The sequence below is a fragment of the Gorilla gorilla genome, chromosome 6 (genome assembly GCF_029281585.2).
Source record: "Gorilla gorilla gorilla isolate KB3781 chromosome 6, NHGRI_mGorGor1-v2.1_pri, whole genome shotgun sequence".
Taxonomy (NCBI): domain Eukaryota; kingdom Metazoa; phylum Chordata; class Mammalia; order Primates; family Hominidae; genus Gorilla; species Gorilla gorilla.
This window is the reverse complement of record NC_073230.2, coordinates 124,678,266-124,702,836: the sequence shown is the minus strand read 5'-3', so window position 1 is coordinate 124,702,836 and position 24,571 is coordinate 124,678,266. Positions and strand designations below refer to the sequence as shown.

Genomic DNA, 24,571 nt, shown 5'->3' with positions numbered 1-24,571 from the left:
CATGGACTATCCAAGTGGGCTCAGTGTAATCACAGGGTTCCTAATAAGAGGGAGACAGTAGAGTCTGAGGCAGAAAAGATGATATAAGGAGTGAAGCAAAGGTCAAAGAGGAGAGAAGACGTATGCTGCTGGTTTTGAAGATGGAGGAAGCAGCTATGAGCCAAGGAGTAGGGAACCATCCTGGGGATGGAAAAGGAGAGGAAATTGATCTCCTCCAGAACCTCCAAAAGGAACACAGGCCTCTGGATACATTTTAGACCTGTGATGTAATTATACACATATAGATATATAAAATAATTTATATATTATACGTAATAAAATATAACACGGTATGTAATTCATATTAAGTTATATTGTTATATATATAGTAAAATTGTTGCATAATAAAATTGTGTTGCTTTAAGCCACTAAACTTTTAGCAATTTGTTAGAGTGGTAATAGGATACTAATATAGCTAATAAGGGAAAGGAAAAAAACCATAAGAATTTAAAATACGGTTGAACATCAAACAATATGTATGAATGTTGATGAAATTAGCAGATTAGTAAATGATTCAATGCTAATCACTTCGAAAATCTGAAAACAAAACAAAACAAAACAAGAATCTCCTGAAATGATACAAAAATCTGGGTAGGAAAGTATGCAAAAATATATGGTACACTTTTACTTCTAAATCTAGATACAAACATTACAAAATCAATTCAGAGTAAATACAAAAACAAACTAAAAGAGTCTACTATGATCTATTAACATTTTAAGCCCCATAATAATCTCATGAGAAAAATAACTTTTCAATCCTCATTTTATAGGTGAAGAAAGTGAAATAATAGGCCAAATTTACATGGCTAATAACTTCTAGAACAAGTATGTAAACACAAAGAGTTTGATTTTAATGCTTATGCTTTGACATTTTTATTCCAGAAATGCAAGGATGGATCAAAATAGACAAATCAGTTTTGGTAAATCATTAAATCAATCAATAATTAAAAAATAAACATCTTCATTTTGTTGTATTTCAAAAACAATTTTGATGAAATCCAATATCGCTTTCTAAAGCAAATTGGCACAAACTAAGAAGAAAAAAAAACATTATTGTAAGGAAGACTTATTCCAACAATAACCAGCATGTTACCGGACTTTAAAACATTGAAAATATTTCTGTTAAAATTTGAAACAAGAATAAGATATGGATTTCTATTTATCACTGTTATTCAGTATCATTCTTAAATTTCTAGAGAATGCAATAAAGGAAGAAAAAAATGAAATGTAAATATTAGACAGGAAGAAATAAAATTATCATTACTAGGTATCATACAATTATTGAGAAAACCCAAATTAATTGATTAAAATAGACCTAATAAGCAGGATCAGTAATGTGGTCCATTAACAAAAAAACATGTATTTTCAATATATCACTGTAAAAGTTGAGTCAATACAAGTAGAAAAACTATTTTATTCACAAAGTAGCAAAAATATGTAATGCCTACAAATGATTATAAAATGAAAACATGCTCCAGACCTATTTGAAAAACATTAGTAAATATTTGAAAAGAAAAAAGTACTTCAACAATTGTTTTCCTGAATTAGAAATCTATTAAATCTAAGACAATAATGCCCCAAGATAATTTGTAAATCCAATGAAATTTTTAAAATAATAATATACAATTTTTATTAAATGCTTTGTTCTAGGATAGAAATCATGTTAGGTTATGTATGTATATGTATGCAAGCATATTTATGATTTAGAATATCTTAATTGTTAGGTATTATTATTATTTGCAGATAAGTAAATTGAAGTTAAGTGGATGATACAAGATTAAACATCACTTAATTGATAGATTCAGAACTCAATCTCAGGCAGTCCAATTCCAGATTCTCCCTCTTTAACACCTTGGACCACAGTTCAAACAAAACTATAAAAAATTTGGGGAAATTTTATAAAATGATTCTAAATTTATGTGTAAGATGAAATTTATGAGAATAGCCCAGATAATTATTGAAAAATGTAGCTTATTCTAAGTTGTAATTTACTTTTAAGTGTTAAAATGTATTGTAAAATTTCAGTAATTCATAGTGAATACCAGTACAAGAAACAGAAAAGGAAACTTACCATTCAACCTAAGCATCAACAAAAGAATATTTGTTGATAAATTTAGGATAAGTTTAGGATAAGTTGATAAGTTTAGGATAAAGACGGAATTTCAAATTACTGCAAATTGATGAAGTATTTGCTAAAGAGTCCCTGGGACAATTATTTATTTTCTAAACCACAATTAGATTCCTAATGCACCATGTTTCAATATATAATCAAGATTAAAGAATTAAATATAGCATATGAATCTTCAAAAGAGCAAGAAAAAATATAGGCACGTATTTATGTGATTTTACAACAAAAATGTCTTTAAAAATAAAAGAAAAATAAACATATTTGAGTATATATCATTCTGAACTTTTGTATATACATCAATATTAGAAACAAAATGGTAAGTCACAAATTGAAAAACTATGTTAATATACTTGATCAATGACTAATAGTATGTAAATAATTATTGCACACTAATATTAACATAAGCAATATTAAAAGAAATCCAATTACAAAACAGGCTATTAAAATAAAAGTAAATGTCTAATAAACATATAAAATTATTCAGCCTCATTTTTAATCTGTGAAAGCTAAATTTAACATACAGCATCCCCTCCCCCACAGAAGAGTTTGGTTGAATGCCTAGTAATTTATCTTATAGGCCTCATCAGTATGTCCCCATGCGAAAATTTCTTCAGTGGAGTGCGATCAAGATGCCCCTGATATAAATTTGGCCATTTAAAAATAGACTAATGAAACTGAGCATGTAAATTTTATTTTTTGTATGGAAACAGCCATTCTCATCAGTAGAATTTTACCCTAAGGTTAAAAACAATTTTTACTGATCCCTTTTAGTATTCTAGAGCTGGTGCACACATGTAAACCTGGGATTTAAAACATTGTATTACTGGGTTAATGCTAAGTTTATTTTTAATTTACTACACTTTATTGAATTTTATTTCGTATTGTTGGAGTACAGGCTCAAGTAAATTTCTTGCCTTTTCACTTTTCCTTCTGTTCCTCTCTCTGTGTTTCTTTACTCTATTTCCCCCATACCAGGGTACATTTGCTGTGATGCAAGCCTTTGAGATGCTGAGCAAAAGGGCACAATACAATATCTTTAGCCAAAGAACCATAAACATTAATCTCCCCACTCCACTTCTATCACATTAAGAAAGATTTTTTCAAATAAAATTTTGTTTTTGTTAATTATTTCCAAAATTTTGATCAATTATGTACTAATAATAATTTTAAAGGCTAATCTGGCTAATTTTTTAAAGCTTAAAGTCACAGAAATTTTAAACATACACTTTCATTTTAATCAATGTGTGTAATTTTTGAACTAAATATAAGGGATCATTAAAAATATTTATTATAAAGTGGGATACTGTTATTTCAGGTAAGTGAAAATAACATTGGAAAGGAAAAAGGAGCAATGTAAAATTTCTGACTGGTAATGAAAAGTTTAGTTTACATTTACAAGTAACAGCTTTATTGTGACAAAATTTATGTATCATGAAATCCTTCCTTTTGATTATTCAATTCAATTTTTAGAATATTCAGAGTTGTGCAAGCAATTCCCCTGTATAATTTTAAACATTTTCGTGCCTGTGAAGAAAAAAGTTGTGCCCATTAGCAGTCATATTATGTTCTATTCCTTTCTCCCCCTTGGAATCAACTTTCTGACTCAATTTTCCTATTCTGAATATTTCACAGAAATGAAATCATCCATATGTGATCTTACTGACTGGCTTCTTTCACTTAGCATGGTCTTTTCAAGTTTTACCCATGTTGCAGCATAAATCAGTTCTTCATTTCTTTTTATAGCCAAATAATGTTCCATTTTATACATTTTCACATTTTATTTGTTAATCAGTTGATGGACTCTTAGGCTGTTTCCACTTTGGGGGTTATTATAAATGATGCTGTATGTATATTTTTCCACAAGTCTTTGCATGAAAATTTGTTTTCATTTCTCTTGGGAATATACCTACTAGCGGAATTTCTGACTTTATTGTCTGTAATTATGTGTTTAATATTTTAAGGAGCTTCCAAAATGTTTTCCAAAGAAGTTGCACTTTGACAATTCTACCAGAAATGTAGGAGAGTGCCAATTTCTTCACATCCTTGTCAAAATTTGTTAATGTCTCCCTTTTTAATTTTAGCCATCCCAGTGAGTGTAAAGTGGTATTTCATTGTGGTTTGATTTTAATTTTCCTAATGACCAGTGATGCTGAGCATCTGTTATGGATTTGTGTCCCCCAAAATCTGTGTGTTGAATTCTAATTTCAATGTGATGATATTTGGAAGTGGGAACTTTGGGAGGTAATTAGGTCATCAGGGTAGATTTTAGTGTCCTTTTGAGAAGAGGCCAGCAGGGTAGCTCATCCACTTTCTGCCATGTGAGGCTACAAGAAGTCAGGAGTCTGCAACCTGAAAGAAGGCCCTCAAACCAACCATGCTGGCACCCTGATCTCACACTTCTTGCCTCCAGAACTATGAGAAATAAAATTCTGTTGTTTATAATTCACCAGTTTATAGTTATAGCAGTCCCCAGACTGACTTAGACAGCATCTTTTCATCAGCTTACCAGCCATTGGTATATCTTCTTTCAAAGATACATAAATATACAAAAAGATATACAAAATGGGCATAGGATTTGCATATCTATTTTAATATCTATTTAAATCCTGTGCACATTTTAAATTTGGAAATGTAGAATATTATTTGCCTCATATTATTTTTAAAAAGTATTATATGGTTTTTAAATTGACAAATTATAATTACATATATTTATAGGATGCAATGTGATATTATGATATATGTACATATGTGAAATAATTAAGAAAACTTGTTTTCAGAATTGCTTACATATTTTGGATATTAACCTCTTACCAGATGTGTGGTTTGAAAATATTTTATCTCAATCCACAGGTTGTCTATGTGCTTTGAGGTATGCTTCAACATTCTATCAGGCAGACTACAATTCCGCCTTAGCCACCACTTCTTGCTTGTGAAGAGCCTCAAGGTCAGCTAGAGGTGAAAGACTGGGGCACTCTTAGCTCTTTTCTTAAGATGTGCACAACTCTGCACACGTGCTTGGCATTCTAGATTCCCAGGAATAGGTCAGAGCTCTTCAGAGCCACCTACGGAGATACCATTCCCCAGGTTTTCCTTTTAAAATTTTTGGTCAGCTTCTTGTTAGCACCAGGTACTATCTCCACCTCAGTCGGCTTCAATGTTAAATCATTGTCACTGATTACTTGCAACAAATTATGTAAGGACATGGCTATTCACACTTTCCAAATTGCCATAGACCTAAAGAGAGGAGAATGGGAATAGAGCAAGTTAAAATTTACAAAGTTCATGGTCCTTACCGATATTTAGTAATTTTTTTTCTTTCCCTCTCTCTTCTTTTTTTCTTTTTTTTTTTTTTGAAACAGGATCTCACTCTGTTGCTCAAGTTGGAGTACAGTGGTGCTATCTTAGCTCACTGCAACCTCAAACTCCTGGTCACAAGTGATCCTCCAACCTCAGCCTCCTGAGTAGCTGGGACTACAAGTGCATGCCACCATGCGCATCTAATTTTTAATTTTTTGCAGAGACGGGGGTCTCACTTTGTTGACTAGCCTGGTCTCAAACTCCTGGCCTCAAGTGATACTCAGTCATTTTTCTTGAATAAATATTTCTTAGATTGTTGTAAACCTTCAGTGAATTTCCAAGTTTCTGAAAAAGTTGGTTTTGATTATTTTTGCCACTGTTCTTCTTGTTTCTGTGGGTTTGCAGAATTTTCACAGGTCCTATTTCACCATCCTCCAGGTACTTCTCTTAATTTACTTTTAACATGTTGTTCTATTCTAAGTTTAAATTGATTTAAGCTCTATTTAAACTGTGGTATTTAGAATATGCTAGAAATTACACAATTTGCATCTGCTATTTATTTATTTATTTATTTATTTATTTATTTATTTATTTATTTATTTTGAGACAGGGTCTTACCCTGTCAGCCAGGCTGGAGTGCAGTGATGAGACCATAGCTAACTGGAGCCTCAACCTTCTGGGCTCAAGCAATCCTTCCATCTCAACCTGCCAAGTAGCTGGGCCCAAGAATGTGCCACCACGCCTGGATTTTTTTTTTTTATTTGCAGCTGCTTAAATTTATGAAAATTTTTAAAAATACTTACATGAAAACAGAAACTTCCAATGTAGTACACAGATTTTTATAATTCTTTTAGAACTAAATCACCACCAACACACGTTTGAAGGCTACCTTAATAGAAAATTAGTTTGTAGTAACCATTTGAAAGGGATAAGAAGACCTAAAGTCATTATCTAGACTGGGACAGCAAAACTCAGTTCTTTTAAACACTCTGTATACAAAGATGACAATGTTGAAAGACACATACGAGATATGAGTCCAGACAGAAAAATAAATGATGAAATCAGGGGAGATAGAGAGGAGGGGATAACCACTGTTGGCAATGGAGCCTATAGAGACAGGGAAGGGAGAAATTCCTCTTGGCAGATGGGCAAATGCCTTTCAAGAAAATCGATTTCCAAAAATCAGTATTAATATTTGTTAGATGTGAATAGCCAAACTCTCAACTAAGTCTTTATCATAAAACTCCATATGTAAAACACACAAAACAAAACCAAAAATGGTAAAGTGAGAGCCAGCACATACACACTTGTAGCATTCTCCAGAGGGTTTTTTTTTCACCCTGTTATCCCAAGTGTTTCACTGTCTTCCAGGCATACCATACAGCTTGATAACCAAATTGGATAGAGAGTTTGTATCCTCTCACTTGGGAAGATGTGATATTTCTGTAGCATGTTTTAGAACCCTATGACCAGAACACAGTGGTTGGTTGAGGATTGCAAATGATGCCACTTTGAAACCTAAGAACAATTACAATGAATTTGAGGAACTTCAGTAATAATTTAACATTGATTTCCATGAACTGATGCTACTTCCTTGAAAGGTTTTGGCAGGGAGTACATGTAGTGTGATTCTTATGCTTAGAACCTGCTTCTTTTTTTTTTAAATTTATTTATTTATTATCATTATTCTTTAAGTTTTAGGGTACATGTGCACAATGTGCAGGTTAGTTACATATGTATGCATGTGCCACGCTGGTGCGCTGCACCCACTAACTCGTCATCTAGCATTAGGTATATCTCCCAGTGCTATCCCTCCCCTCTCCCCCCACCCCACAACAGTCCCCAGAGTGTGATGTTCCCCTTCCTGTGTCCATGTGTTCTCATTGTTCAATTCCCACCTATGAGTGAGAACATGCGGTGTTTGGTTTTTTGTTCTTGAGATAGTTTACTGAGAATGATGATTTCCAATTTCATCCATGTCCCTACAAAGGACATGAACTCATCATTTTTTATGGCTGCATAGTATTCCATGGTGTATATGTGCCACATTTTTTTTAATCCAGTCTATCATTGTTGGACATTTGGGTTGGTTCCAAGTCTTTGCTATTGTGAATAATGCCGCAATAAACATATGTGTGCATATGTCTTTATAGCAGCATGATTTATAGTCCTTTGGGTATATACCCAGTAATGGGATGGCTGGGTCAAATGGTATTTCTAGTTCTAGATCCCTGAGGAATCGCCACACTGACTTCCACAATGGTTGAACTAGTTTACAGTCCCACCAACACTGTAAAAGTGTTCCTATTTCTCCACATCCTCTCCAGCACCTGTTGCTTCCTGACTTTTTAATGATTGCCATTCTAACTGGTGTGAGATGGTATCTCATTGTGGTTTTGATTTGCATTTCTCTGATGGCCAGTGATGGTGAGCATTTTTTCATGTGTTTTTTGGCTGCATAAATGTCTTCTTTTGAAAAGTGTCTGTCCATGTCCTTCACCCACTTTTTGATGGGGTTGTTTGTTTTTTTCTTGTAAATTTCTTTGAGTTCATTGTAGATTCTGGATATTAGCCCTTTGTCAGATGAGTAGGTTGCGAAAATTTTCTCCCATTTTGTAGGTTGCCTGTTCACTCTGATGGTAGTTTCTTTTGCTGTGCAGAAGCTCTTTAGTTTAATTAGATCCCATCTGTCAATTTTGGCTTTTGTTGCCATTGCTTTTGGTGTTTTAGACATGAAGTCCTTGCCCATGCCTATGTCCTGAATGGTAATGCCTAGGTTTTCTTCTAGGGTTTTTATGGTTTTAGGTCAAACATTTAAGTCTTTAATCCATCTTGAATTGATTTTTTGTATAAGGTGTAAGGAAGGGATCCAGTTTCAGTTTTCTACATATGGCTAGCCAGTTTTCCCAGCACCATTTATTAAATACGAAATCCTTTCCCCATTGCTTGTACTTCTTAACAAAGCAACACACACTAGATGAAAGACATTCTTTGTTGGATCTTTTTGAGGAAGATTCCATTTCAACTCCATCTATAACTATATCCCTGAAATCACATAAACAAGACTTCACAATTTACGTTATGCTCCAATATTGAAATTAGTTACTTTGGTTCTCCTTTTTGACTCCCAGAAGATGGACTAAATCCAAGAACCACTGTGCCTCTGCCTTGCAGAAGTGCAGTTTCAGTGCATCCAACAAAATAATCCTGGAACACCAGCAGAGCCATAGAGAATCAAAAACATTTTGGGAATAGTAAGTGAGATCCCTTAATGATTTCTCTCTAAAGTGAGATCCCTTAATGATTTCTCTCTAAAGTTCTTAGCCATGGAAAATCCATTTTTCTGATCTCTACTGTCAAAAAGAATAATAGATAATAAATCTAAACCTATATTTGGTGGGAAAACATTTTCCTCTCTTTTCTCTAGATATAAAGCAAATAAGTTCTACTGTATGCACTTTTCTGTAGCTTTGGCACTTCTGTAAAAATTTTCACCATAATGTAAATTAGATGAATTTAACTTCCCATTGAGTGATTTACAGCATGCAAATACTTCAATGTATCTGAGAAGAAAATTAAACGGCTAGCCACACACTTTCCTTTAAACCTGAACATTTTGTTGAAAAGTAAATATAAAATATGTTTCTTCAAAGTCTCTAGTAAATAATTTTAGATATAGCATTCATTTCATGCATTGTCCCCTTCGTGGCTTTGAAATATCCACTATAGGCCGAGCGCAGTGGCTCACCTCTGTAATCCCAGCACTTTGGGAGGCTGAGGCAGGTGGAACACGAGGTCAGGAGATTGAGACCATCCTGGCTAACACGGTGTAACCCCATTTCTGCTAAAAACACACAAAAAATTAGACAGGCGTGGTGGTGGGTGCCTGTAGTCCCAGCTATTCGGGAGGCTGAGGCAGGAGAATGGCATGAACCCGGGAGGCGGAGCTTGTAGTGAGCGGAGATCAGGCCACTGCACTCCAGCCTGGTCAACAGAGCGAGACTCCATCTCAAAAAAAAAAAGAAAGAAAGAAAGAAATATCCACTATATTCCCCTGCACAATCTTCACCAGAATGCAAATTCACGTGCTTGTGCACTCACGAGTTAATATTTTGCTCAGCTTGTTCCTTTAATCTGAATGTTTTCCCCCAAATATTAAATCTTACTTATCCCTCAAGTTTTCTTCCATAAATTCTTTTCTCATTCTCCTTGTACTTTTGTCAAAATGTTGCTTGCACTTGTGTTTGAATTAATTTCCTTTGACATGATATTTTTTATTAAGTCAGTTGGAGCCTATCTCCCCTACTAATGCAAAACTCCTTGGGAGCAGAGATTATCTCTCATTTATTTAACATTCTCAGCAACTAGTCCCTAAATATTTGGTATTTTCCATTAGAGAAAAAAGACAAACATCTAGACTTCCATGGAAAGCTAATGCAGAAAAAAACAAATCTAATGACTCGTTGTTTTTACTATTTGTATTAAGAGTTTACAAAGAAAAATTCAAGGAAAATCAAGAGGGAAAAACACTAGACTGATATCTATGTAGTACTGAACTTAAATTTCATAAAGTCTTTAGCTACGTGCAAATTTGCTACAGTCTTTGGGTAGCAAAGATTTTAACAGTATGTCTAAGGTTTTGAGTAATTGAACTAAGTTGGCAGGTTACTTTAATTAAACTAATTTGCATATTATTTTAAGTTAGATTCTTACTTGGTGTCTACAAAACCAATAATAAAGGAAATTGATTGAACTTTTCAACTTTTCACTGTTTATTTAGAGATTGTATAGACATAGCCAAAAGGAAATCTCTCCAAAACTACCTCAAAGAAATATTTCTGCAACTGCATAAGATCATGAGAAAATAAATCCTCTCTGTTCTCAAATAACACTTTAAAGTTATAAAAGTAGAGTGTGGGGAAATCAGCTCAGCCATGGATTATCAAAACAACAGAAATATAAACCAGGTATCAATTTATAATATTTGCCGAAAAAAATTGACTCTGATTCAAACTGTCAGCTAGGTTCTTTGACACTGAAAATAATATACCAAACATGTACTAATGTAGAAAACTTCAGCAATGAAAAGCATGACCCTCCTTTTTATACCATTATCTTAATATGAACTGAAGTGGTTGATAAAGTTCAAATCGTTGTTTCTTTTTTTGCATGAATTCAATACTGAGTTAAAGTGTTTTCAGTTTTCACATACCTTTTCTACTGATGCATATATGTTATACTTTGTAGAAATCATTTTTCAGGCATTCCTAATTAATTCTACTGGAATCTGGAAGTGGATTGCTCTCACTCTGTTCCCTTTGAAAAGATTGATTGGTCTGACATAATCTGGACCTTGGTTGGATGAACAAATTTCTTTTTTGTTTGTTGTTTGTCCTAAAAAGTTTCATTCGTATGGCTAATTTAGTTCCAAAATTAAAAACTTATGTAACAAAGAGATTGGAGGAGGTTCAGGTACAATAAGTTAAAAACAAAAAATGTAGTATTTATGAGTATGTGCAAATTAGAGTAATGTGCCAGAATGGGGTTGTGTACCCAATGAATTAGCGTGAAAGAGGGGCCCATGCCCTTGGATGATGCTGGTTTATGACTGCTTACACTGTGTTGAGGCACTTCCAACTGAACTATTTAACCCAGGGTGGTGACCTGTGGTCCCTGAGATCCTAAGTAGTCCTATGGATAGGAATCCATTCTGGATTCCTGTGTCCTCCATTTCCCCACCCATATATCATGGACTGGTTTGAAAGAATGAAGCAAAGGCCTTACAAATGCCCAAAGACCAGAAACTCTGTCAAGGGGAAAAAGAAATGGAAAAAGAGAAGAAAGAGAATAAATCCCCAAATCCCTGCACATGCAAATACTGTCTTATTTTTTTTCCACTTCTGAAAAAGATGAGTCAAATAAGAGCCCATTTAAAACCACATGAGTAAAGATGAAGTTGTGTGTTTTTCACATGCTTCAGAACAGGCAGTGGGATGAAAATGAGGGCGAGTTCCCTACAGTCAAACATGCCCAGAAGTAACAAACTTTGACTTAGCTACGAGCCAAATAAGCTGCTCCTGAATAATCAGGTCTTGGATTAAATCTGTAGAGATGTCCTTTTTATGTGTGTGAGGTGGACTTTTGATTTCATCTCTGGGATGAAGTTTGAAGTTATTTTGTGACTCTGGCATAGAAAATGAAGGAAACCCTTGTAATGGATGGCTCATGTAGCCTTATGAGTGTGTGTTTAACTCCCTCATGTGCATTACATTTTGAATTATTACCACTTGAGAGTCACAAGGTTTCATCTACAGCACTTAAGCCATAGTGTGAACAGGCTTTCTAAACTCAATCCACCAGGCAAGTATCACTTTAATACTTGAGTACTTAAATACAAATATTATACCAGAAATTAGAGCATTTTGATTCTCTTTCTCTTGCTTCTATCACATTAAATGAGCGGACATGATAAAATCCCTATATTATATATCAATGAATAATTTTTGAATTCATAAAAAAGAAAAATAGCCAAAATTTAGCTCATGTCTTTTTGCAGAGGAAAGAAAGTTCCACAAGGCCAGCTCTTATCTATGCATATGATGTAAAATGTGTCAGAGGTAGAAAAACATAGATGTTCAATCAACACTGACACAATGATGCTGAGTGTAATTCATCCCTTTCCTTCTCACCTGGACTTACCATATTGGACTGATATTACACGGATTTTTTCATGTCTTTCTCAAGGTAGATAGTTCCCCATAAACAGTTCCATCCAAATTACCCACCATTAAAAATACTGTATGAATTCCAAGCATTTAAGCTTTCTTTTAAACTCTTAAGTGTTTTCGGTTCCACTTTTGCCAGAGATTAATCTTTCTGGGTGTGTCCTAAAAGAAACCAGGAAACTTCAGAATTTGTTCTAGCCCTCTTGTGGTCTGCAATAAGGTTCTGAAAAGGGAATAGCAATATATAAGGCCAATTCAGGAAGGTGAATTTTAAAAATAGCACATTCCAGCACACACTTTCATAATAAAAACCTGAGTGACCAAACCAGGACTACAATCTTTTTTAGTCCAAGCAAGTTTCATTAATGAAATGTCTGAAGCTGTAGAAAAGTGACACTTTCCGTAAGTTGTTATGGAAGGAGAATGGCTCTGGAAATTCATTATTTGGCAGAATTTTGTCTCCAGTAATATTTGTCTCCATTTGTCCATGTGAGAAGATATGTTTGATCAGTTATTAAGAAGAGTGGAGATTGTGTAATATGGGGCAAAAGTAAATGCAGCAGAAATATTAATAAGGACATTTAAATTATTATGCAAAATATATTTTGCAAAATACACAGATAACTGCTAAGGTCATCGGCAGAACTAATAAATTTCAACCCAAAATTTGCATGGAAGGGTATTTTGCATGAATGTGTGCTGCTCTTAATTTAATAGCCTGACCTCAGCAATAGAAATAATAATGCTTGCCATTATAGGAAAGTTAACCAAAGAGGCAGTCATCATACTTTTTGAAAAGACGAAATAACAGATCAACACTAATTTTGATTTTTTTAGTGGCAGAGATTTTACTTCTGATAAAAAAAATAGCCCCCAGCTTTCAGAAGAGAATTTCTTAATTAATGACTCATTGTAAAAACATATTATTTCATTAATTTTTTATTTTATTATAATTTTTTACTTTAAGTTCTGGGACACATGTGCAGAACGTGCAGGTTTTTTACGTAGGTATACGTGTGCCATGGTGGTTTGCTACACCTATCAACATGTCACCTAGGTTATAAGCCCTGCATGCATTAGCTATTTATCCTGATGCTCTTCCTCCCCTCACCACCCCCTCCCTGACAGGCCCTGGTATGTGTTGTTCCCCTCCCTGTGTCCATGTGTTCTCATCAAAACAGATTTTTTTTTAAAGCATAGTAATAGTGAGACACATCCTATACAGTCTTACCTTTTTCTTCTTCTTTGTTCCTTTGTCAGAAAGTAGGAGCACCCTGTTAGGTATTTCAGTATGGGTTCTAGAATAACCCTGTATTTAGTCACTACAGTAACAATCTGTGATAGTATTACCACTTTTAATCATTGCTCAATCAAAAAATGCCACACTCTGTCCAGAAACGTACGTTTTATCTGTGTATACACAAGATCAAACAAAACAATAACTGACAAAAGATCAATATAATAATGACCCAAGATAAATTTCTATGGCAAAATCATTTTTTGTAACTCTAAGAGTAGAATTATTCTCTTGGGTTAAAATTATGCAGCCCTTAAATAACTCTGAGTAAATGAATTAGGTGCCATTAAGAGATTTCTTAAAAGTTTTCATTAGCTGTAAAATAAAATAGCTTTAAGCTTTAGAATGTTCTACTCAGTTGGAGACTCTCATGTCTGTGATACTCTGGTGACAATTTCTATTCTAAGTGTCAAAAACAACTCTGCTATCTGGAACAAGTCGTGTAGTATTCTCTCCTTTTAATATTCTAATCGTGAGGTGTGAAGTGAAATGGTTGCACAGTGTAATGGTGGTAAAGAAGTGGAGTGTCAATGAGACGGGGAAGGTGACAGACTCAGAATAGGTCCCCGAGGTGCTCTCCAAGTGCACTGGATAAAGATTCCCCTGGGAAAATTTTCTCATTAGTTCTCAGACACAGTTCAGTAATTCAATAGCACCAGGTTACCATTAGTCACAAGACCAAAATATGTTACTTTCCATGCTTTAGTTCCTTTATTTGTATATGTCATTTTCAGGCTGAAAATTATGAGCCCTTCTCTCCCACAAAGCCAGTCAGTAAGTTGTTTACATATTGAAGCATGATACATGATAAGCAGATTCTGTAGACCCTTTTTCCATTGTTTATTTATGAAGCAAATTCAAAGGGAAAAAGACATTTAAAATGATTCTAATTATACTTCCTTAACCATCTGTCAATTATTTTATACCAGAATTATTAAACACACACCTTCACACACATGCACACATATTTTCATAAAAAACTAGGGAGCATTCAGACATAGTTGTTAAAGAGAAGATCACACATTCAAAAAGCTTTCTCATCCTTATTTATGCCACTCATAGAGTAAATTTTCATCACTGTTTAAAGGGAGACTATTTTTAAAGCCGATCATTCTCCAGTAACTATATTATCTGCTTCAGAAATTATAAAGTTTTTCTTTCCAAAATTAGAACATATTGAATCATGTACTACATGTGCAAATATAAAATAGTCACATTTTATACTACAACAGAAGAGAAATTCAGAGACCCTGGATGTTAGTTAATTTTCTATGTAATTACTCAGTAGAGATGTTAAAATGCATAGACTATAATTCAACATGTTTTATTTTTCACTGTCATAAAGGATAGCTTTTTCTATGCTTTGAAAGCTAACTGTACTCCCACTTCACAATTGAAGGCCTAATGGGTTAGGGGGTTGTCTACCTCATTACTCACTAAGTCAGGAGAAAAGGAGTATCGACTCCAGTTGGTCATTCAAATCCTCCTAGTTACATTAGGGAAGCAATAATAAAATCTGTGAAAATGAAAATTAGATGCTACATTAACAGGTTGTTGTAGATTTCTGTGTTTTATAAGACACCTCATAGTATTTTACTTTGCAGATTTTGCAAAGATTGTCGTTCTTGTGTTTAAGAGGCAACTAGTATGTAGCTTTGCAAAAAAAAGTACTCCATTTGCTTTGTAACATATCCTGGTAAGAACACAATTTAAATGCATCCATCAAAACCACCATAACAGAATGAAAGCAGATGCTAATCTTCAGTAATGCAAACTACGTGTTTTTACAGCAATGCAAAGCAATAAGTAAACTGCAATGGAAGTTTACTAGAAATAACAATGAGACATAGAAGAGAATAAACTTTAACAAATGAATTTGTCAAAAACACTTTCTAATAAAAACATAGTCCTATCAAAACAGTAATGATCAGGATTGCAAACAAACCATCAATTGCTTCTGTTTATGTGTTACCCATAGAGTTATTTTTGAACTATGAATTGTAAATATTTATAAGTGATTCATATTAAAGAAGTTGTCAGCTGCAGCTACAGTTCTTCACCTTCTGTCATCCCAACTACCAAGGGGGCTTATTCAATCACTTTCTTGTCAGGCTACCTTTCTTCTCCAGAATACTCAATTCCCAAAACACAACAAAATATAAATGAATGGAAAGTGCTAATGACACACGATTGCCAAGAGGTATCAAGTTGTTTAAGGTTCTTTGCTGACTAAATTTTAAATTAGCAAAATCAGAAAATTCATTTCCCAAGGCAATAATCTTTACATACTTTATAGATGCCCACTAAAAGGAAATATTCACTATTGTTTACCAGTCTGTTGGCTTTCCTATAGTAGGAGCCATATTAGCTTTGAGAGTCTCAAGTATATGTAGTTTACTTCATGTGTATATATATGATCTGTGCTTAAAAAAGCTAAGCTAATGAAAAAAAACCCTGCATTTTAATTAAACGGAAAATGGTATGAAATGATTAAGACTCAGAAATTGTTCTGTACTACTGTGAAGTTTAAAGATACATATTAGATCTTTAGGATCGGATTAATGTCACCTTCAGCAATTAAAAGTCAACATCTTTACGTTCAGCAAATAATACAAAACAGTTCTCCAACCTTATAATTTCATGCCATTTTCCTCTTTAAATTGCCTTTAAAATGTCACTGTGATGACAAAAACTAACAATTCTAATAACTTACATGCAATTTAAACTTGTATTTTTTAAGCCATTTTTGACTTGGGTTGGTTATATAATGTTTCTAGTAACATTGTGTTTTCTAGGATATTTTCATCTGAGAAGAATCTTTTCTAAGCAAAAGAAGTTGAATGACCCCTGAAATCACAGTTTATGGGTGTGAATTCTCAGAAACAAGCAAACAAAAAAGTGTCAATGATGTGTATTAATTTAATTATTGTTTCAGAAAAGATAAAGCTTTAATTTTTTTATGTTGTGAAGCATTGCTCACATTGACATATAATTTCATGTATGCAAAGACTCAAAATCAATAATGGAAACTTAAAAAATTGTTTAGAAGCAGTTTCTGATCAAACAACCAGAACTTCTCACTGAAGAGATGCCCTATAGGTAGGAAATCAGTGGTTTTCTCAGATTCTGGTATAAATAAGCTAGTAGTAATTGTTAACCTTTCTATATGTTTCTGTCTCATTTTTCTATTTCTGTATGAAATAGCTCTTGATAATCTTTTAGCAGCTTCCTGCAATGTCCTTTATTATCACTGTAGTGCTGGAACTGACACACACACTCACACTCACACACAAGTCAGGGCTCACTCAACAGATGTGCTCTTGTGTGGGAATCATATCGCTTTTTCTGAAACACTGAAGGCACAACTTTCAAGTAGTTTTACATTTCAGATCACCTTAGTCCACATTTAATCTAGACATGTTGGTTTAACACCAAGCCACATCAGACCTTTTAAAGTTCAGTGGCTGTGATATAAAGTTCTTCACTGTGTTGCACCAATAAATTGAGAAGTGCAGTATAATTCTCTACCATCACTAGAACCATTGTGATATGAAATACAGACTTTGATAGAGGTCCTCATATTGGCGCACACTCATTCATAGTGATATTCAGAGTGTGTCCACAGAATAAAAACCCACATAGATGGTGTGCAGTTTATGGAAGTAAGTGATAAAAAACAAAACAAAACAAAATAAAAACAATCCCACCTTTTTTTCTTTTTTAAACTATTGGTCACTTTACATGCCACTAGATTAAATGAGGCTGAATTCCTTTTCTCTAGGACCACTTTTGTAAGTGAGTTATTTATTTTTTTATTTTTTTTTTATTTTTTAAAGGAAGCAGCCAAAAGAGAGAGGCACTTGACATCTCCAGCAAGTATCTCAGTTCTTTTCATATTGTCAATAGCTCCACTGATAGCACTGTTCTTTTGACAGCTAAAAGCAGATGTGTGGGTTAAGTATGGGAGCAATTCAAATGTCCATAGTAAACTGCAGGGGGGCAGAGAGAGCTCAGAGAGCAGCAGCTTTAAAGTAATTGACTAATACAGTAAGGATATTAAAGTCATTTAGTGCCAAAAGGGAACACACTGATCCCTGACCCTCAGCCACTTTGGAGTAATCTAGTATTCAATCCAGCGTGTAATGACTGCCAGGCCCGTCAATCCTCCAGGCTCTCCAGTCAAATGCCTGTGGCTACTATTGGCTTATGGTAAAAGGACAGAAATGCAAGGAAATGCCTCTCAATCAGCCTATGATGTGATAATGTTATTGCTCCAATGTATTCTATATTGTCCCTGCATAGTTTAATCTGTTGAGACCCATGTCAAAAATTGCCCTTGCTCCCCAGAGGTCTTTACTCAACCTTTCAGTAATACAAGTGGGTTTGAAAGGAAAGGGGGTAACTTACTTGATGAATTGTTTCCAGCTAATACATACATATATATATATATGAGGTCAACTGTGGCTTAAAGGCTATTCATGGAAGGTATAAATTAGAAGTGCACTAGCAATCTGATTTGTAAATCCTTGCTCTTGTTTTACTTCAATGGGCAAATTTTTTTACAATAAAAAATATTGACACAGAAATTTATTTACATGGTGGCCGATTTATATTCAGTGCATGTGCCAAAAGGAGTTTTAACAGGGGAAAACATCAGGGGAAAAAAAAAAAAGATTTACTTGTTCCTGCCACTTTGAGCCCATAAGAGTTGGCCAACTTTGAGGAAGCTTGCATTTTAAATGAGGTATTTTGCATTTGGAAAATATAATTATTGCTACAGGCTGAGAACAGGAAAAAAAACAGAGAGTACAGAAAATTGCCATTTTTTGTTATTTTGACTTTGCTAATTAAGGCAGTGGGAAGTGACCCACATAAAGTCTCTAAAGTTGAAAAGTCAAAATGAGATAATGACTATTCAAATCTTATTTTAATATTTTACAAAGTGTCTGTATTTATTAGTTGTTTTTCCACTTGCTTTTCCAAATCTGCTATGTAGAATCTTTGGAAAGAGAAAGCTCCGATGATGTTAACACCATATTATTTTTAGAGAACATGAAGATTACATAAGAGTAGGCATTTGCCTATTTGTATTTTTAAGAGTCTGCTCAGCTCTTAACAAGGAAGGGCCTATGCAAAATGAGAAATAAAGTGAAAAACGATTTGCTTGTCAGTCTGAAGTAACTTAGGTGTCAAAAACAAGTAACTTTCACCCTCCTTCAACCTGTCCTCTTGCCATTTAGCACTCTAAAATAATTATCCAATGTATGGTTGCACTCCAAAAATCATGTTAAACTTGAGATATTCTGAATTTTGTGTACAGTTTTTGGTAGAGGGTAAGAGATAGAGAAAAATCTTACATTGTGTTCAGTGAATTCCCAGACCTCGGGGGTAAAATAAGTGCAGGAAGAATCTCATCAGGATATCTTGGACAATTTTTCATTAGTACGCATGACAAGCTGTTTCACCACAGGCTATTGTTTTTATGGAAAGTTCAAATATAGCAGGATGGGATGTATGGTGTGATATTAACACATATGAACACAATTATTACCCATTTTAGGTATATACGACCTTTGTCACCTGTAACATTGATACTCTTCATTATAATGTACTTTTATAGAATAAGATAAATGGTTAGACAGCTTTAGAGTTCTTTCTCTAGTTGTGTAATTATGTGTTTAAAGTTTTCAAGCCTTTTCTAAGAGATGAAACAGAGGGAAAAACCAAACAGGACAAAGAAAAATCATAGGGCTCCAAAGGATCTTGGAATTAATTTGTCTAGTCCCTCAATGTCCTGACATCAAAAAGCTAAGTCATTTCAGGTGAGGGTATATTTTACACAGAATTCCAAAATTCAGCATCATGTGTGTCTGCAAAAAGCAATATAACTCTAAAGTAATAACTTCATTCTAAAAGCAAGACAAGAAAACCAGTCTTAAAATGTATTACAAGCTCCTCCAATGGGTTGAAATTTCATTTCTTCCTGTCTTGTCCTTGCAAAACTCAGAGTCACTTTTCACTCTTTTTATAGTAATGTCATATTCCTAACGACAGTTGATTAGTATTTAGTCTTCTTTAGATTGAATGCATAGAACATATTTCTGTTTGAGTTAACTGAGCATTTTCTCCTTTAGCTTCAACAGAATGAAGGGCACATGTCTTTTCTTCATTTCTTATAGTCAATAAGTAGTTGAAAAAATTCATTCCTTCAGCAAATATATAATTTCAGTTCTGCATGTGGCATTATGCCAAGCTCTGTAAGGGGTATAAAAAAGAATAAGAGGGCCGGGCACGGTGGCTCACACTGTAATCCCAGCACTTTGGGAGGCGGAGGTGGGTGGATCACAAGCTCAGGAGTTTGAGACCATCCTGGCCAACATAGTGAAACCTTGTCTCTACTAAAAATACAAAAAATTAGCCGGGTGTGGTGGTGGGTACCTGTAATCCCAGCTACTTGGGAGGCTGAGACAGGAGAATCGCTTGAACCCGGGAAGTGGATGTTGTAGTGAGCTGAGATTGTGCCATCCAGTCCAGGGGAAAGTGCAAGACTCCATCTCAAAACAAAACTAAACTAAACAAACAAAGAAAATAAAAAAAGAAAAGAAAAGAATGTGATCCCTAATTTCAAAAAAAACTTATAGAACAGTATGGTAGGGGAGACACTAAACAAATAACTATAACATACAGTTGAAAGGGGAGATGGTAACTAAAATTTATTAAGCACCTACAGCTAGTCAGTCAGTCTATATAACTCCAATGTTGGTCTGTGTAACCCCAATAATAGACACAGGTACCTTGTGAGATAATTATTTTCATTTGTTAAGGTGTCCTTACTGAGGCTAAGAAAAGTTACCTTGTTAAAAAGCCAATACTGTATTTGAAACAAATTCTTTCTAGCTCAGAGGTCCATGCTATCTCAGCAAGAGATCCAGAACAGGATCAGTAATGCCAGAATTTCTCCGTGTGAGGAAAGGTCTTCCAAACTGAAATCCTATTTTTTAAAAATTTTATTTTAAGGGAAAGTAAGACTGTAAGGGTCAACCACATGATGTGGGGTAAGCAAGGCAATCTTTATGTGGGCTCATATCTTATTAAATTAACCTTTAAGGTCAAGCGGTCAGGAGCTATGTCTTATTTCTAATTTTTTTCAGAAAATAGTAGGAGCTTAATAAACATTGAATTAGTTAAATGGGCATATAGGACATCTTTATTCCCCGCAGGCCTGGTATTTTCTTGAAGGATTAACACTGAAAACACTTCCAAGAGAGTGAAGGTAATCTCAGGAAGGTACAAAGTTGTGAAAAGACATTAAGCTTTTTAGCCATCAAAATGCTTTGTCTATTTATATTTATGAGGATTTCTTCCATAATTTTAATTATATTATGATTAAAAAGGAGGCAGAAATTTATGCTTATGAAAAAGTAAATATGTTATGGGAATTTTATAAATTCATATTTAATGATAAAATTGAACCAACCAACTAAAATCAATGAATAATCAGCCTACTATCTGTATTTACATTTCTATTCTCAAACTATTCGTTTAGAAGCTACTCTTCCTATTAAGAGCCATTATGACCCTTACAAGCTTCAGAGGTTTTGGGGGTCATTTTTAGTATTAAAAATTGTGAAGAGTGTCTCTTTATTTTTTTTGTTTTCTTACCCTGCCCTTTATATGTTTGTTTTTTAAACTTTTTTTATTGTATAGTACACATTTAGATCAATTATACAAAACATAAATATACAGCTCAACAAATTACCACAAGCAAGAATCGGAGTAACTACCAGCCAGCTCAAGCAATACAAAACTGGCAGCAATCCAAAAGCACCCTTTGGACCATTGCCAATTACTATTCCTACTTTTTTCTTTCTGTCTCCCAAAGGTAACCACTAGTCTGACTCTTAATCTTGTTTTGTTTGGTCTTTGTATACATAGAATCACTTTTGTATCTGGCTTCTTTCATTCTTCCTTGTTGTATATATGAGTAGTTCAGTCATTTTTATTGTACAGTATTCGTTTTATGGATACCACATGATTAATTTATCCATTCTACTGCAGATGAACATTTGAGTAGTTTCTAGTTTAGGGATATTATAAATAATGCTGCTCTGAACACTGTGCACTTGTGTATGTTTTTCTGTTGTGTACATAGCCAGGAGTTGAATTGCTGGGTCATAAATTATGCATATGTTTAAATTGAGAAAATGATGCCAGTTTTTAAAACTGGTTGTACCAATTTATTCTCCCACACACAGCATGTGAGAATTCCTGCTGTTTTATGTCTTATCAGCAGTTGGTATTGTTAAACATCTTATTAATTTTAGCCATTCATTGGTGTATATGATGGTGTCTCTTTGTTTTAATTTTCATTGCCCTGATTACTTATGGAGACAAGCACATTTTCATTTTTATTCGGTAATTTTGGTAGATTTTACCAATTACACTAATAAAAATCATACTGATACCATCAACAGTATTGAATACATGCTTTCTCACACTCCTGAAAGCACTGGGAACTATGAAACATTAAGTGAAAAAGAAATCACATTATTACTAAGATTCATTTCTTTCATTATAATTGATTTTTGAGGATATACTAATGTTGACTTTTATTATTATCACTTTTTGTAACATACATTTATGTTCTTTGATCTTTTTTCTGTTGTGTTGACACTTGTTTTGTTGATTTCTAAAATATTTTTCCATATTATTGACATTTTTCTGTGGCAAATATTTCCTCTAGTTTGCCCTTTGATTTGGTTTACACTTCTTCCAGCCAGAAAAAAAGTTTTTCATTTTCATGTAGTCAAATTTATCAATTTTATTTGTTTAAGGTTTTAGGATTTTTGTATATTTATGATGGACTACTCTACCCAAATCACCACAAATTATATTTTTTAATAGCTGATATTCTGTTCTAGATCTTTTATGGTTTCGATATTTACAATTAAATCTTTGATCTACTGTGAATTTATTTTGGAGTAAAAAAAGATGCGATATTTACTATTCCACCATTACTCCATTAATGCATCTATTATATGCTGATTTGAATTATCATTTCTGTTATTCAGTAAATTCCCATATATACTTTATTTCTGAACTTTCCACTAGGTTAAAATTGTATGACTATTCCAATGCTAATTATAGGCTGTTATATATATATATTTTTATGTGCCAGTGTTTTTTTTTTCTTTCAGGATATTCCTAGGTTTTGTTTGTTTATATTAACTTTTCTGAATGAACTTTGGATAAACCTTAGTATCATTTCGTTGACTTCTCACCAAAATCCATGTATATTAGATTTATATTATATATTAATCTTGGGAAAAATGGACATCTTTGTAATACTGAGTATCTCCATTCAACAATAGGATTATTTTGTTCATTCAAGTTTTCTTTTCACCTTGTTTTTCTATTTACTTTTTTTTTTCAGCCAGGAGTTAACCTTCATTCACGAGCACACATATACCCATGTGCATATAATGTATGCATAGCCAGTGATCTTTATAGACTCGGAGGGAGGGATTCATAGTCAAAATTAGATATGTATTCAAGTATATTCATAATCACATTTATAATACGATTCCAACAGTAACATAATGAAAATTAAATACTTCAAGTAAGAATTAAAGATAATACTTTTTCTGTGTTGCACTAGTTTTTAATAAATTAACTATAGAATTTGGGAGTATATTTCCCCTAAGGAAAAAAAAAGCTTTTGTCATGACCGAGTCGTTATTTTTTTTTTTGTTGTAGCAATTCCATGTCTGAAGACCTAATACTCACCCAATATAATATGATATCCTCTTGTCCACAGGAAGGCATGGTCCAGCTGGACAGCAGTAGAGTTGGGGAAAGTTGTATGCAATCACATCAATCAATTAAACAACTGGAAAATATGCACTGAGTGCTTAGTGTGTTTTTACTTAAAATATGCTTAGGAAACAGCAAACGACTGGACTGAGTATTAACCGACTATAAAAAGAGATCACAGGCATGGAAATTCGTGTAGGCTGGACAGGAAGAAGATGACTTCACCTATTAAGTAGGATTTATGGACAGCCTTTTAGATTTCTTAAGAAATGAATGCTACCTGGAAATGGGAGAAGTAGGGCATTCTGAAGAAAAAAGACAAACTAAACAGACAGCAGGAAGTAGTGGTCAAAACATCTAAGAGGTGGAATATGGAGGCTATTGAAAAACCACCCTCTTTCCCGTTTATCTACAACTCTAGCTCTGCAAATTACGCAAACAATAGGCTTAAAGTTTCAGTATTGTTCATCTTCTATTTGGATTAAAAATATGCCTCATTACTTTAAGATCAGGCATTGCTGTGATGCTTATAAGCTACAAGAGCATAGTTGTTGCTTCAATTCTTGTCTTTCTGCTGGTTTTATTCTTTTTTTATTCAGAAATTGAAGAGCTCACATGCGAGCTGCTCAAGGGTATTTTTTTTTTAAGTGAGCTAATACTAAAATCCTAGCCATCTTCACAATTCAAACTAAATAATTTTATCTTAGATAATAAAACAATGATTTCTTTTATATTATTCCTTCATGTGCACTTTAATCTAATACAACCATTTTGTAAACATATTAGAGAATGACAGTGCAGTCTTCTCCAAGCTGGATTTCAGACAGAAATATATATGTACTGCCTTACAACGCATAAATCCATATACACAAACATACATATGTGCATACATCCTTATTATCTCAGAATAAAAATGCAAATGAATTTATTAGCCTAAGAGTGGCACCAAATGGAAATTTATGCACATACATTTAAAAAACAGAACCTTGAAAATAAAGCAGTTGCAGCCTATTAATTTTCCTCTTTGACAGTTTTTTAAATTCCCCTAAAAATATGAAACAGCATGAATACTGTCAATATATCACAACAGCCACATTAGGTTTTGTGATATACATCATAATATAAAGAGCACTATTAGAGCACAACCTGGGAACCATTAAATCATTCTAAATCACTGTTACATTCCATTAGTGTCAATGGTGAAACCACATAATAGGCTTTATTACAAACTTCACCTTGGTAGGCCATTGTCTCTAATAACCACTTCTCTAT

The 24,571-nt window shown here is 33.7% G+C and overlaps 2 long non-coding RNA genes across 2 annotated transcripts in view; both read right to left on the bottom strand.

Moving 5' to 3' along the window:
- LOC129523791 (uncharacterized) overlaps positions 1–24,571 on the bottom strand; it is a 66,948-nt gene that overhangs the window by 30,664 nt on the left and 11,713 nt on the right. The gene's annotated exons all lie outside the window — the stretch shown is intronic.
- On the bottom strand, positions 5,036–13,592 carry LOC134758876 (uncharacterized). The gene is made up of 3 exons (XR_010134548.1): positions 13,421–13,592; positions 12,164–12,351; positions 5,036–5,401 (listed from the first exon to the last, which is right to left on the bottom strand). It is a non-coding gene; the product is annotated as an uncharacterized lncRNA (long non-coding RNA).